At 31.6% G+C, this 16,000-nt stretch overlaps 1 long non-coding RNA gene across 1 annotated transcript; it reads left to right on the top strand.

Annotated features, from left to right (window-relative positions):
- The first annotated feature begins 6,702 nt into the window (after positions 1-6,702).
- On the top strand, positions 6,703-7,669 carry LOC107947103 (uncharacterized). Its single transcript, XR_001697056.2, has 2 exons — positions 6,703-7,106; positions 7,352-7,669. It is a non-coding gene; the product is annotated as an uncharacterized lncRNA (long non-coding RNA).
- The last annotated feature ends 8,331 nt before the right edge of the window (positions 7,670-16,000 follow it).

Below are 16,000 nucleotides of genomic sequence, written 5' to 3'. Positions count from 1 at the left end.
TGAAGTTTTACTTTTATTCAATTCAGTCCTTAAGCCTAAAACATGCAAATTAGCCATGCTAGCTGGATATTCAGTCCTCGTTATGAGTGGGAATGTATATGGGTGGTCCACTCGAGGATGTAAAAATGGAAAGCGAAACTGTAATGAACCGAAAGTTACGATATCGGAAATTGAGTCTTGAGTACTGTTTCTGTGAAATTTATTCATGAATATTTATTAGAATTATTTATGAATTATAGTTGAATGGTTATTTAGTGTTTAATTAAGTGAAGTAGCTTGAATTTATTTTAAAGGATTAAATTGCATAAGGAATAAAAGTTTAATTATAGATTAAAGAAGTAAAAGGGACTAATCTAGCAATTAGACCCTAAGTGCCATGTGTGTGAATGTATGATATAACATGTGTAATAGTTGGTATATATGTGTAATAGCTATAAGATATTTTATGTTATAGCTATTACACATGTTAATTTTATATTTATTATAGGTTAATAATAATATAATATAGTATAATGAATAAAGAATAATGAGTAAAGAATAGAAAAGTTACAGAGAGCAAACGTGAGAAAGAAAGAAAGAAAGAAAGATAGAAAGACTAACAGAGAGCAAACGTGAGAAAGAAAGAAGGAAAGAAAGAAATAAATAAAAAAGGGAAATTTGAGGATTATGGCCCTAAAGTTTGATTGGTAAGTTGTTTTAGCTCATTTTCCTATGATTTTTATGTTTATGGATGCCTAATTCAAAGTTCTACATGTATGAGGTTAAAATGAAGAAAAATAGAGAATTTTTAGATATTGATTTAGTTGAATAAATTGAGGTTTTATGGGTTAAATTGATAGAAATTGAAGTTAGAAGTGATTAGTTAAAGGAATTTCTAAGTTAGGTTTAAATAGGGACTAAGTTGAATAGAGCTCAAAATTTATGTTTTATAATGAATTTTATGAGTTAGAAATTGTTAATGAGTTGATTAAAAGAGAATATGAAGCTTAAGTTAAAGAAAAAAAGATTAGTAATGGAAAAAGGACGAAATTAGAATTTTTGTAAAAGTTTGGTAGAAAGTGAAAATGTGTTTTATGAATTAATATATTGATGATTTTTAATTGTATGATTGTTAGTAGCAAACGTAGCACCGGATACGTCATCAAAGAAGGGAAAAGAGAATGTGAACGAAAATATCGATTAAATTCGATAAATAGTGGTTTGTATTTCTATAAATCGAGGTTAATCGTTATTGCTATATTTGATATTTATATTGTATGAAAATGTGAATGAGGTAAGTATTTTTACGATATTGAAATGAATGTGATTTTGAATACCCTATTAATAGTGTCGGGCTAGTCGGATATAGTTGACATGTCATAGGAATTGGAAGTATTGGGATATTCCGACATTGAGTCGATGAGACACTATGTGTCGACTACTGTTAAAGTTTCGGATTTGTTCCGATGAAGTACTTTGTGTACTATAATGTTAAAGTTCCGGATTTATTCCGATGAAGCACTGTGTGCTTATCCCGGAGTGTGGGTTGGGTCCGTGTATCCGTCAGTGTCCGAGTTATGTTAATAAGGGTAAATAAAGTAAAGGTTATTAAAGTACTGATTGATACTGAATAATAGCAATAATGTGTTTGAATTACCATGTTTTAAAGTTGATTAAGCTATTGTTTATAGAAATACCACTGAGAGTATTCTCAGCGTACGGCTTGTTTTCGTGCGCAAGCTAGGTACGAAAGTATAAGGACTCAGCATACAAGTCGATCCCCAAACTCAAATTGGTGAAGTTTCTATCTTTTTGGAAAATGTCATTGTACCTAGGATGTCTTTTGGTCATTTTGAAAGTGTAAAAGCCCATTTTTGCCCGGGCCCATACCAACAAAATAACCCAAATAATAAAATCCAAAATAAAATCCCAAGCCCAAAATCTGGCCCAAAATTAGGAAAACCCTAACCCACAAAACTTAAACAAAAATTTCAGCTATCAAAGGAAACCCTAGCCTCCAAGCGCCGCATGTGTGCCGCTCCACCTCCTCGTCTGCCACGCCTCCAGCCCATGCCTCTACTCACACGCTTCTGCCACCACTGTCGGCCACGGTCACCTGCAAAGCCAAGAAGCAGGCGCAACAACAAAGAAAAAACAATGTAAAAGAGGAAAAATAATAACTTTGATTCGGTTATAAAAACCGAAAATCTCACTATTATTAGGGGATTTTTTTTCTTGTAAAAACGAATACACATCAAGAAATCAAAATAGAATAGAGTTTTCAAAGGTTGAATCCTTGCAATTTCCTCTTTGTTTTCTCTTACTTATTTGTTTTATCTTATCTTATTTTATTTTATATTTTTTTCTTTTGCAAATCTATTTCAAGTAACTAAAAATCAAAAAGCAAAAATAAAGGGGAGGGGAACTCACCGGGTGGCCGTGGTTGCGCCGTCAGAGGATCTCTCCCCCGTCGCCCGAATCGGGTCCAAGAGGTCGTGAACCTCCTTTGTTTTGACTCCCGTGGGATGAGAGAGCTTTGGCTTTCGAGGATACCATGAAGCAGGGGCTAATGGGACCACTTTCCGGCACCGGTCGCCGACCACGTTGGTGGCGCGACGGAGGTCTTGGGAGGCCGTTGGCTGAGCAGAGAAGAGGGAGTTGAGAGCATGAGGGTTTGTTTTTTAGGGTTAAAAAAAATGTGGTTGCAGGTGACAGATTTTTGGGGTTTAAATGATAGGATAAAACGACGCCGTTTAAGGGAGGAAGACCTGCGCATTATTGCCCTAATGGATAATTTGCGCCTTTGGTCCCTCCAATCCTACTGCAGATTCAAGGCAGCCTTTCCTTTCATTTAATTTTGGCCACATAATTTGGCGTTTGATTCAATCTGGTCCTGTACAGACCAACGCGCATCAGGGACGGGGAATATTGCGCAATCGGTCCCCCATGTCCTCAGCGCCTTTTATTTCAGCCCCTAGCAACCTGTTTCATGTATTTGCAGTTTAAGGCCCGATCTTTTAATTCCGTTTCAACCACATCCCCGACATATTTAATTTATTTATTTTTAAAATATGTTCTGCTATCATTACTTATTTTAAGTTTTTATATTTATTATTTATTTAAAGATGTTTTATACTAAATTTATTTTTATTCTTATTTTATATATATATTATTTCTTATAAACTTATATGAATATCTTTCAAAATTTTTATGTACATATATATATATATTTTAAAAAGTGTTTTATTTTTTTTTTTGTTTTCATTGTTATTTATTTTTATATATATTCTATTTATTTGAATTGTTTTTTTATTTTTTGAAATGCCTTTGCACATCATTTATTTGGAGCTATTATTTTCTTTAAATTGACTCTTATATATTGTTCGTTTTGTTTACTTTGATTATCAGCATTTGCATTCAATGTGTCGTGTAATTGTTGTCGTTAGGTGTATTATTTCGTTTATTCATATTTCCATGCTATGATAATTCATTTGCGTACCCCATTGTTTGATAAATTGTTTCTCCTTGTTGTAAATTGTCATTCCATCAACACAACCCTTTTTCCATACGCTATTTCAAACGTTACGTCAATTTTTACCCAAATTCGTAAAAAAGGAAAATTTTGGAAATAAAGGCAATACTCGATACTTGGGATCTTCGAGAGAATTGGGCCCTAACGTGCCGGGTTCTAATTTTCTGTTGAATCTAAATACTCGAGAATGCTCTTTAATACAAAACAAAAATAAAAACTCATTATCGGGATTTCAATATGTTGTGTCCTAACGCATTGGATATGACACGTGGTTTTCTCGATATGAGGATTTTTCGAAAGTAAAGGCAATATTCCGTATTTAGAAAATTCGAGAAAATCGCGCCCTAACTTACTGAGCTTCGATTTTTCTCGTTGATTCTAAGTAATCGAATATCCTTTTAAAATTAAAATAAATGAGGTTTAAATAAAAAATAAAAGGCAAGCTTACTCTAAAAAAAAATATACAAGGTGTCGTGTCCTAACTTACTGGAGGTGACATCTTGTTAATTCGAGATAAGAAGGCATTTTTCATTTTGATTTATCCAAGTAATTTTTTTTTAAAATAACGCAATATAAAGAAGGATCGTATTTTTAAATTCTTTTCGAGTTTTTAATTTTCGACATAAAGACATTAAATAATCAACTAAGGCACCAATTTTGGGCGTGTTGAGGGTGCTAATCCTTCCTCGTGCGTAACCGACTCCCGAACCCGTTTTGGATTTCGTAGACCAAACTCGTTGTTTTAATAAAATCAAATCGTTTATTAAAAACAACCGTTTTACGAGGTGACCCGATCACACCTCATCAAAAAAAGATTGGTGGCGACTCCCATTTTCGTTTTTATTTTTAAAAACCCAAGTCGACCCCGTTTTCATCCAAAAATGGTGTCAACAGAAAGTATCTAAGTTGTTAAGTGATATTTTGGTATGTTTTGTAAATGTTACCAAAACCATAAGTATGGTATGTTTTGATATGTTAGTGAAGAGTAATAAGAGGAAGTGTTGGTAAATATTGTAGAGAGAAGAAATGAAGATGTTATAAACTTAGTTATCAACATTTTATACTAAAACAGATTTGGACAGTAGCGGTAGTCCAACTTTGAAAATATACCAAAAATAGTATAAAGTGAATTAGACAATGAATAAAATTTGTAATTGAAGCTTAATGAATCTATTTTTATATGGAAGAAATAAAATAGGTAAAAGAGTTGTATTTTATGAGATATTTACGTTTTGGTGAAACAGGGTTAGAATAATTTCTAGATTCCCTGTTCTAACTTTAGAAATTCACCATAAATTGTGTATTAAGAATTAGGACTCAAACTTTATTTGTATGGATTCCTTATTGAGTCTATTTTTAATTGAAAAAATGGAATAGTCATTGGATTTCTGTACAGGAAGAAATTTGATTCGTAGTGCACAAGGGTCAGAGTAGCTGAACCCTGAAACAGGGGAGACTTTTTCTAATAAACTGTACTAATTGGCCTGACCAAAAATTCTAGGAAAAAAATTAGTAAGTAGATATATGAGTCTAGTTTCAGGGAAAATTTACGGATTTAGATTTCAAGTTTTGTAACTCGAGATATTTTTTTTAGCGACTGTGACGCAGATGGATAGTTTACTACGAAAACTGTTTAAGTGCTAAGTTAAGTTTTGTAATGTCTCTTGCTCGACTCCGACGACGGTCTCGGGTAGGGGGATGTTATTGAAACCGTGCCCATGATTGCAGTAGTGACAAGTAACCTCTGATTTTCGCTTTATTCGGTCGCGTAACCCCGCACATCTCCCGGTACAGTGTTGCCAACACGGCAGACTCCCAACTAAATTCACCAGCTGCTCTAAAATCAACGAGTTTCAGCAGCCATCTCAGATGTACAAGGTTTCGTGACAAGTCCGATATCAGATAATCTCCAATTATTTGAAGAATGTATGCTCGAGCATATCGAATTTTTTCTAGTTCGGTAGAATCATCATCCGGCTCCGGAAATGTGTCTCGTAACCAGCCCATCTCAATCCGACCTCCGTTAATATTGTCCGGAATAACACCCAAAAGCTCGTAGCATATCGCTCCCCAATCAGCAGAATGAACGGACCAAGTGACTGCGTCCCCGTCCACCGGCAATCCTAATTACAAATGCACGTCTTCCAAAGTGATAGTGCACTCTCCACATGGAAGATGAAATGTGTGCGTCTTGGGTCTCCACCTTTTTATCAACGCACTAATAAGTTTCGGGTCCAACTTGCACCCCCGGCCTATCATCGCCACGTGCCAAAAACCCGCTTCTCGTAGGTAATCCTCTATCAACTGTGATGGAGGACTAGTCATGTTACGGACATAGCATTGCAATATCCGATCTACAGACTTTTATAAGAAATAATAAAATAAAAATTATTTAAATTTGCATAAATGACAGAAATCTTAAATAATATTTAAATATTAAATTTAACACTTACCATTTGCATTTGTTCAACAGATATGTGTTGAGGAAGCGTTTTCCTGCTTTTTCCCCTGACAACGCGCTGACGTGGACGCGTTTTGTAAAAAGTAGCCCATTCCGGTTAATAATTTCTGACCTGGCCCATTTCGGTAAATTTAAAAAAACGGGACTTTTATTGGTAATTTGCCCTGATATATACCAAGATACTAAAATAAATAAAATATACAATAATCCTTTAAAGAGAACCAAATTATACATAAATAAATTTAAAATATATATATATAAAATTTAAGAAAATACTTACATAAAATAATACGAGAACAATAATGTACATGGAATAAAGATAATTTTATCATAAATTATATATATGTATAATAATATATAAAGGTATTTTAACTAAATATTATACAAAGAATTTTAAAACAACACTACATAATATAGAATTTTACAATAATATTTTTATAATTTAAACAAATAAATATAGAGTAGAAAATTATTTAGGTAACCTAAAAAGTATATTAAAATAAATTTTTAAAAATTGAGTACCAAATAAATTTAAGAAATAATGAATTATACATGTAAAAAAAACTCAATTGAAATAAACCAAACTTAAAGAGATAATTAATGAATAAATAGAACGTCAAATTAAAACTAGGGACCACAATTCAATGCGCACAAATTCTCAAGGACCAAAAACGGAAATGATCCAAATCTCCAAAACTCAGCACCTGGGCGTAGACCAGATCACAATCAACGCGTAAATTATAGGGAAAAATTAATAAAATAAATAAGGTGCAAATAGGAGTTAATTCAAAACTGGCGCGAATGGGAAGGCCTGGAAGCAAAAATTTCCCCTTTAAAATGAAAGTGCGTGGACCCAGCCTGTGAATTGGGTCAACACGCAGGCCTTTCCAAAATGCTACTGCTTTTAACAACCATTTATTTTATTATTAAAAACAAAAGCTAGGTTTAAAGTCTTTTTTTTTTTGCTAAAAAAACTTTGACTTTGATTTCTTTTTTCTAAAAAACCCTAAACTCTTTCTTCTCCCCACTGTCCTCTTTCTTCCAGCCACAAACAAGGCCAACACCAAGCCTTCATTCGCCTCCGTGACGACCAACAGAGGGCCGAAGAACCCCTCTTGCGAAGCGAATCGAGAGGTACTCACCTTTTCCCCTTTTATTTCGTATTTTCGGATTTGAATGGAAATAAAAATCAAGCAAAAGAACGGGAAAAGAAAATGATAAAATAACCACCTTAGAAATATTTTCTTGGCTGCTCTTTACTCTCTTTTTTGGTATCTTTTGTATTTCAAAAAAAAAGAAAAACCCCTTTACAATTAAAAATCAAAGGCTTTATAGCCAAAATACAAGCAGTTTCTGCTGCTTCCTTGTCCAACTTGCAGGCCGTGAAGTTGTGGAGAACGAGGGGCATGGAGTATAAGCGCAAACATGGAGCGAGGCACACGGGGATTGTGCGTGGAGTGCCGACGTGGGGGTTGCGGCGTGGGGCTGCTGTGCAAAAGGGGAACTTAGGGTTTTTGAAACCCTAAAAATTTGGCCCTATCGGGCCGTTGTAAAATTTTGGGCTTGTAAACCAAACCTATTTGATGGACTGTTTAATTTTTGTGTTTGATTTTGGTTTCCCTATGGGCTGGGCAAAATTCGGGTCTTACAATGACTTTTCCATAATACTTTCGCTAAAGGAATCTGTTTGTTTCTTATCTCTTTCACTTCACCAATTTGCCATCTTTTAACTGTGCTGACTTAATCTATTCAACATCACCAATTTGATTTTTAATTCAACCAATAAACTTTCATTATCATTGATACTAAGTTGAGTAAACATTGTTCGCAATTCAATTGCTGTTTTCCTACTTAATGCATCAGCTATAACAATATTAGCTTTATCAGGGTAATAATCAATAACACAATAATTTTTTTTCAAAAGCTCTATCTAACAACGCTGTCTTAAATTTAACTTTTTTTTTAGATAGAAAATATTTGAAACTCTTATGATCGGTATGAATATAATATTTTCACTATACAAATAGTGTATTCAAGTCTTTAGAGCAAAAACCATAACAGCTAGTTCTAAATAGTGTGTCAAATAATTGTGTTCATGCATTTTTGGTTGACAAAATGCATAAACAATCACTTCCAGTCTTGCATTAAAACACAACTAAAACAGCTCAAGGAGTATCATTATAAATGACAAAATTCTTTTCATAAGAATCGAAAACCTTTAGTAGATTACCTTTGGAGTTATTCTTATAATCCTATATTTCCTTTTTATTCAATTGATTTCTTATTTCTTTTCTTTTCGCTTAACTAAAAGTCTTTTCTTCATTTAATTTTCCTAAAATCATCTTTATAATTCTATAGTTCCTTTCTGTACATATTGTAACAACCCAAAATCCGTGGGCACCAGAAAAGTGTGTTATTGGGCCTCCGTCTTAGTGAAATAAGTTCGAAAATAATTATTAAAAATATTTATGAGTCTAGTAGTGTGTTTAATTAGGTTTTAATTAAGTAAATTTAGAGTAATTAGTAAAAAGATTAAATTGAATAAGAGTAAAAGTTTAATTATAGATTAAAGAAAAATTAGAAGGACTTAAGAGGAAATTAAACCATTTCCTATAGCTGAGGCGGTTTAACGTGGAAAATATCAAAGATTTTATTGATTAAAAAATATATATTTATTTAATAATTAAGTATATTATATTATATTATATTATATTATATAAAAGAAACAAATAAGTTAAAAGAAACAGAATGAAAGCAAACGAAACAGAGAAGAACAGGGGAGAAAGAAAGGAAAGAAGAAAGAAAAGGGGAAATAAGGTTTATGAAGCTTGGAGTTAATTGGTAAGCTCAATCAAGTCCTTTTCTCATAATTTTGATGTTTTAGAAGTCTTAAAACAAGTTTTTGATGAAATTAAGTTGTTAGTTTGGAAGTTCTTAGGTTTTTAAACAAAGTTCATGTTGAATAAAATGATGAAATAGGGGTTTAATTGAACGAAATTCAAGTTAGAATAGATATAAGGATTGAATTGCAAAGTAAGCTATAAGTTTTGTGTTTTAGGGACTAGATTGAGGGAAATTCGGAATTAAGAAAATATGTTGAAGATTTAATAGTTAAATTTGAGTTTAAATGAAATTTGAATAGGAATAAGGTGTGAATTGGTGTTATAAATTTGGTTATTAACATTTTTCATCAAAACAGTTTTGGGAAGTAGCAATGGTCTGACTTTGAAAATTCACTAAAAATTTTATAAATTGAACTAGAGGATGAACAAAATATGGGATTAAAGCTTATTGAGTCTAGTTTCTTATAGTAGAAACAGTGTAAGCAATTAATTGATGAATCAAGAGATATTTGAAATTTTGTAATACTGGTTCGGGGTGATTTCGAGATGCCCTGTTTTAACTTTGGAAAATCATTAAAAATTGTACAAAAATTATTATGGAGTGTAATTTATATATGTGAACTCCTTAATGAATCTAGTTTCAAAATAAATAAACAAGAACCTTATTCGAGTTCTGTACAATGAGATAATTTAGTTTTAGTAGAGAGAGGTCAGAACTGTCAAATGAAATAACAGGTTAGTATTTAACGAATAAACTGTATTAAATGGCTAGACCAAAAATTCTGGAAATTTTATGATTAGAAGATATATGAGTCTAGTTTTAAGGAAAATTTACGGATATTAATTTGGAGTTTCGTAGCTCAAGATAGAAATAATTTAGTAACAATGACTCAAGTAGACAGCTTAATGGTGAAATTATATATATACATTAAAAATGGTTAAATTTGCATGTTTAGGCTCATGAATTAAATTGAATCATGTTGTATTGATGATTATAAATTATTATTTTCGTAGCCAACAAAGAACCTGAAGCATCAGCATCGAAAGGAAAGGAGAAAGTCATCGTGTACTAAAATGGGAGAATTACGGTGTGTATTACTATAATTCGAATTTTAATTATTATTGATTGCTGAATTTTTTTTATTGTTATGTATGGTAAGTAAGACTTGAGGTAAGTATGTGAAATTGATATGAATATTGAGTGAAAATGAAAGTGATGCAAATTGAATCAAATTGAATTGAATAAGTGAATTATGGAAGATGTAATTATTTGAAAAGCGTATTGATTGAAAAATGATTGGTGATTTGAATTGTGAATTGAAAGTGATATAGGATTGAGAAAGTGAATTGAATACCCTATTAACTAGTCGGGCTGAGTCGGATATAGTTGGCATGCCATAGGATTGGAAGTGTTCAGGGATACTTCGACCTCGAGTCGATGAGACACTGGGTGTCACTATATTTCTTCGGATAGATTCGATGAGGTACTGGGTACCAACTTTACTTCGGCTAGGTCGATGAGACACTGGGTGTCAACTATTACTTCGAACTATCCGATGAGGCACTGGGTGCCATATTGGTATGTTTGGTTGGATCCGTGTATCCGCCAAAGTCCGAGTTACGTTAATAGGGTGAAAATTTGAAATGTGAATTTGAGGCATTGAAACGAGAAAAATAAATTGAATTACGAATTGAAATTGGAATTGTGATAATAAGAGAAAAGTATGAAATGTATATTCATAAGTGATATAAATTTAAGTTTGAGAAAATACATTGATTTATGAATTAGTACATATGACATTAATTGTTAGGTATTTTAATATTTATGTTTTTACTATTGTTGATATAATTTGAATTATGGTAATATCACTGAGTATATCCATACTCAGCGTACGGTTGTTTCCGTGCGCAGGTTAGTAGAAGTCAAGTGTCCCGGTTCAGCATCCAGAACATTCCCGACTCCAACACAAATTTGGTGATGTATATTTTTCTTTTGGGTAAAGGTGGCATGTACATAGATGTTATATAGTCACTTGAATATGCATATTACTTTGGGTAGTGAAGGTTGAATTATAAGATTTAGATGGTTAAATGAAATGGTAAGAAAAGTATATGATATTTTGATACATGAACATTAAGTTGTTAAATGAATGAAGTTTTTAATCAATTTTGAATGATGCTATGATAGTTATTAAGTTGAAATTATGTTAATGATATAAATATTAGTTATATGAATGTGAAAAATTGGTGCTGGTTGTTTTAGTTTGAATTTGCAGAAGGTTTTAGGTAAAAATAAGCAGACCGAAATTTTTATAAAAAAAAAAATTCAGAATATTCGAACAAGTTCCGTTCTACTTTTAACACGTGCTTGAACTTTGAGAGTTCAAGATAGGGACTCAATTATTATATTATACCATAAAAGTTATATTAATTGTAAATTATTAGTAAGTTGTCTGATATGTCCGGTAATGCCTCATAACCTCGTTCCGGTAACGGTTTGGGGTTAGGAGGTGTTACACATATTTACCTAGCTTATCATTTATATTCATTCTCTATCCTTTCTTTTCATTTGTTTTTATTATTATTCTTATCACAACTATCTCATACAAATCACGATACTATTCTTTTTAACATTTTTTTAAGCTCTACTTTGTTATACTTTTATATTTTCATTTTTATTTCCTTTCTTTTCTTTCTCTTTTTGAGGCAAACAATGATTATTCCAGTTATGGATCAGAGTTATTACTCTTAATCCAAACCTCTTAGAAATCTATTGGCCTAGCCACTGCCAATAGTCTTCTTGAGGTAACTGTTCTTTCCAAAGTTTGCCTCTTTTATTACACAATTTACAACTTTGCATATTCATTTTTCTTCTTCTTTTCGCACTTTAAATCACTCTTTGTTTACTAATTCTTAAAATCATTTTGCTACCTTTTTATGCTCTCTAAAATACTTACACTATTTTTCATGGTCAATTCTATTCTTATCTTCTATAATCTATTTTGATTTTTTTTATCACAAGTATTTCTCTATATTTTCACTCACATCTTCTATCATAAATTTTAAATTCTATCTTTTCTCCTTTATCACTTTCATGATTCTAAAATTTCTATTTATCTTTCAAATCTCTATATTAAACTAGTTATTAGCCCACAAATTTCTTCACTTCTCACTCATATTGTAAATATTATTATTCCATAATTTTAAATTTCTAAAGAACACTCCTTTTATTCTTAATGTATCTTTTCATTCTTATCTCTAAGAATTATCTTTTAGATCTCTATACAAAACTAAATAGCATTTACTTATTCACAACTTTAAATTATTTTACTACAAGCACATGCTTATCTATTCACAACTTTGTTATACTCATTCACCATTAGATCTTAAAATCTTTTCTAGATCCTCCAACTTTTCACTATTTCTTCTCCTTATAAACCTTTTTTCTATTCTCAGACATTAATATCACTTTATCACTTCTTATTTCCCGAATAATACGTTCTCTTTTTACTATTCAACTATATATATATTTAAATTCAATTTATCCTCTTATCAATACCCATTACTAACTATTCCTTGATTTTCCCAATAATTCTAAATGATCCTTTATTCCATGTCTCTTATAGCCATATTTATAACATCTTCCAGAAAACATCCATTATTCACTTTAATGAGATTTTTCGCATTTATCATAAGGTCGAATAATTCTTTTCCTTAAACCTTTAATATTTGCCTTGGTCATGCCCTGAGATCCTATTTTATCTTGCTCTTCTTGTTTGTAAACAAGTACAGATTCTCAAGCTTCTTTACTTTTCTTAGTTGAACGTGAGGAATTTGAACTTATCATAACTCTTTTACCTAATTCTTTCCTCTTTTCTTCTTTTTGTACTTTTTCAAGAAAGTCTCCAATTCATCTTCTCACTAGAATTTATACCTTAAAAATATACCGTTGATAATTTTCACTTTTTTCTTAACCAAAAATACTATGCTTCTTAACTACAACTTATCTTAATATTATATAGCATCAATCTCTTAGACTTATTATATTCTTTTCATTCAAAAACCTCTATTTTCTCTTGTTCTCTTATTAATATTGATTATTTATTTAACTAAGGTCTTTATTTCTTTCTATACTTCTTTCTTAAAAGAAAAAATTCATTTTCTAATCTTCATAATTGGAAAATATTATTATTCTATTCTACTTCTCATATTTCTATTATCTTTTTTATTTCCAAAAGACTAACCTTATATTAATATACCAAACTTTTCATTCAAAAGCTTTAGCTTTCTAAGTTCTCATTCTATACTTGTACAACTATATATATACATATATGCTCATTTTCCTTCAAATTCACTAGTCCCTAACTTTTACTTTTAACTACTTAAATTCATTTATGCGTCTTCTTCCATTTCCGGTTCTATATCTTCCCCTGGAAAATTCTCTATATCAGGTTCGAAGTTCTCTTCAAATTCATCTTCTACGATCCAATTTGGAAATTCCTTAGGATCTTCTTTATCTGCCATCTTTATAACGGGTATTGAATTTAAAAATTCTCTTGGTAATTTCCTAACAACTAATTTTTCCATCCATGGCATGTCAAAGACACTTTGCTTCCCATTCAACTTTCGTAAACCTACTCTTTGTCTCGCTATTTTCCTTGCTCCCTCAGAGATTATAAACTTCACGTAGCATATAACTATATTCCAATAAGTTTGCGGTACCAATGTCTTTCAAAGTTAATCTAAAATCATTTAATGATCTCGTTCTATTAATGTCCCTCTAAGGGTCAAGTATTGCACCTTATTCTTTCTAATCAGTTCATGAGCCTTCCATAACACTTCTTGCATCTTTCAATTTATAGTAATAAGATATTGAACAATGTCTTCTTCTGGTTTCATTCTATAATCTTGTACTTTTCTTATCATCCTATCAACTTCCTCCCTCTGCGCTGAAGTTGTTATCTTATCAGGCAATATCAAATTTACCGCCATTTCTTCCAATATCTATGACAAAATAAGTTTTTATCAAATTTCAATATTTATCTGTTTCCCTCTTTAGTCATTACTAACTAATTCAAAATCATTTCCTTATTAGTAACAATTCATATTGTCTAATTTATCAATACTTTTAATATTAATATAACATGTAACGCCCCCACGCCCGAGACCGTCGCCGGAGTCGAGCTTGAGGTGTTACCGAACATAATTTATCGAATTAAGAACTTTGAATCATTTATTTCTACATTCACAGCTTTCTAGCTACCTGCGTCACAGTTACAAGAAAAATCATATCTTGAGTTAAGAAACTCGAAATCAAGATCCGTAAATATTCCTTAAATCTAGACTCATATATCTATTTACTAATTTTTTTCTAGAATTTTTGGTTGGGCCAATTAATATAGTTTATTAGTTAAAGTTACCCATGTTTCAGGACTTGACTGGACTGACCTCTGTTTACTACGAACCATATTTCTCTCTGTGAAAAGTTTATATGACTATGACATTTATTTATTCCAAAACTAGACTCAATAAGGATTCCAAGAATATAAAATACACCACCTAATTATTTTTGTACAATTTATGGTAAATTTCTAAAGTTGGAACAGGGGATCCAGAAATCGCTCTGGCCCTGTTTCACTAAAATTCACATATCTTATAACATATAATTCCTTTACTTTTTTCATTTGTTTTATATGAAACTAGACATACTAGGCTTCAATTTCATATTTAATCCACCACAAAATTCAATTTCTATGATTTTTAGTAAATTTTCAAACTCATGTCAGTGTTGCTGCAATATTCTGTTTATGGCAAATTTCGTCTTTTCATGAGTTTTTATGATCTAGATAACATATTAAACTTCCATGACATCAAACATGATCTAACTCAGCATTTTCCATGACTTATCATTATTAAGCATTTTCTCAACCAAATCATGGCCATATCACAAAATTATTTACAGAAAATAGGTGTATTGCTATACATGCCATACTTAAGTTTTACAAGCCATTTACCAAAAAGAGTCCTTCGGATAGTATGATCGAACCTTCGACCTGTCCCGATTCCTAAGCCGGCTTGTTCAAAACTACAGTGAATGAAAAGGAGGGAGTAAGCATAAATGCTTAGTAAGTCATATGCAAATAACAAGTAACATAACAATACAATTATACCAAACAACCTTAGCATGGTATCACCAAAACATATATCACATTTATAAACATCATTAATCATCTTACCACCTTTATCGTTGTTGTATCTATTTTCAACCCGAAGGTTAACTACATACCTGTCCAAAATGTCCATTTCACAATACTTACTAATACGTCACCTGCATCTTAAGTGTTCTTCCATTTCACTAGAAATTTTACCCGTTGAACACATCGGAATATAACTCGGATACATGGATAATTTGCACATAAGTGCCACATTTGTAGCCAAGCTACCATGTAACCCGCCCATAAGTGAGCTCGGACTCAACTCAACGAGTTCGGACATTTCACATCCATAAGTGAACTCGGACTCAACTCAACGAGTTCGGATGTTCAACCATCCTAGTGACATGTCACTTGTATCCTAATCTATTCCTAAGGTTCAAACGGGATTTTCCTCGAACACATCTCCTTGCCATCTTCCGTAAAATACCGAAACCAATACTCGGTAGCACTTTATATTTAACAAATAATACACTTAATTTGCATTTTATTCGAAAATAACCACAAAGCATATATTTCATGATAAAAATAAGCATATCATATATTTAACATCAATAACTTAAAAATAACAATTATGCTACCTTATTTACACATGAACTTACCTCGGTACAAAATTTTTAACAATCGAGCCTATTCCTCGTAAACTTTGTTTTTCCTTCGATCACGACTTGAATCTCGTTTCTCTTGATCTATAATACTAAATTAATCTTATTTAATACATACATTCATTAAAACAGTCATTAATACGAACTTTGGCAAAATTACCATTTTTCCCCTAAACTTTTGCATAATTACACTTTTGCCCCTAGGCTCGGGAATTAAACTTCATCCCTTATTATTATGTTTTATGACATTCTGATCATTTTTCCCTTCTATGGCAACATCAAATTCTCATTCTAACATGTATTTATGACTACTAAATATTTTTACCGATTAAGCCTTTTTACTCGTTTTTACTCAAAATCGAGTAGCA

The sequence above is a fragment of the Gossypium hirsutum genome, chromosome A12 (genome assembly GCF_007990345.1).
Source record: "Gossypium hirsutum isolate 1008001.06 chromosome A12, Gossypium_hirsutum_v2.1, whole genome shotgun sequence".
Lineage (NCBI taxonomy): Eukaryota > Viridiplantae > Streptophyta > Magnoliopsida > Malvales > Malvaceae > Gossypium > Gossypium hirsutum.
The sequence above is the reverse complement of the archived record's forward strand: the minus strand, read 5'-3'. Positions and strand labels throughout refer to the sequence as shown.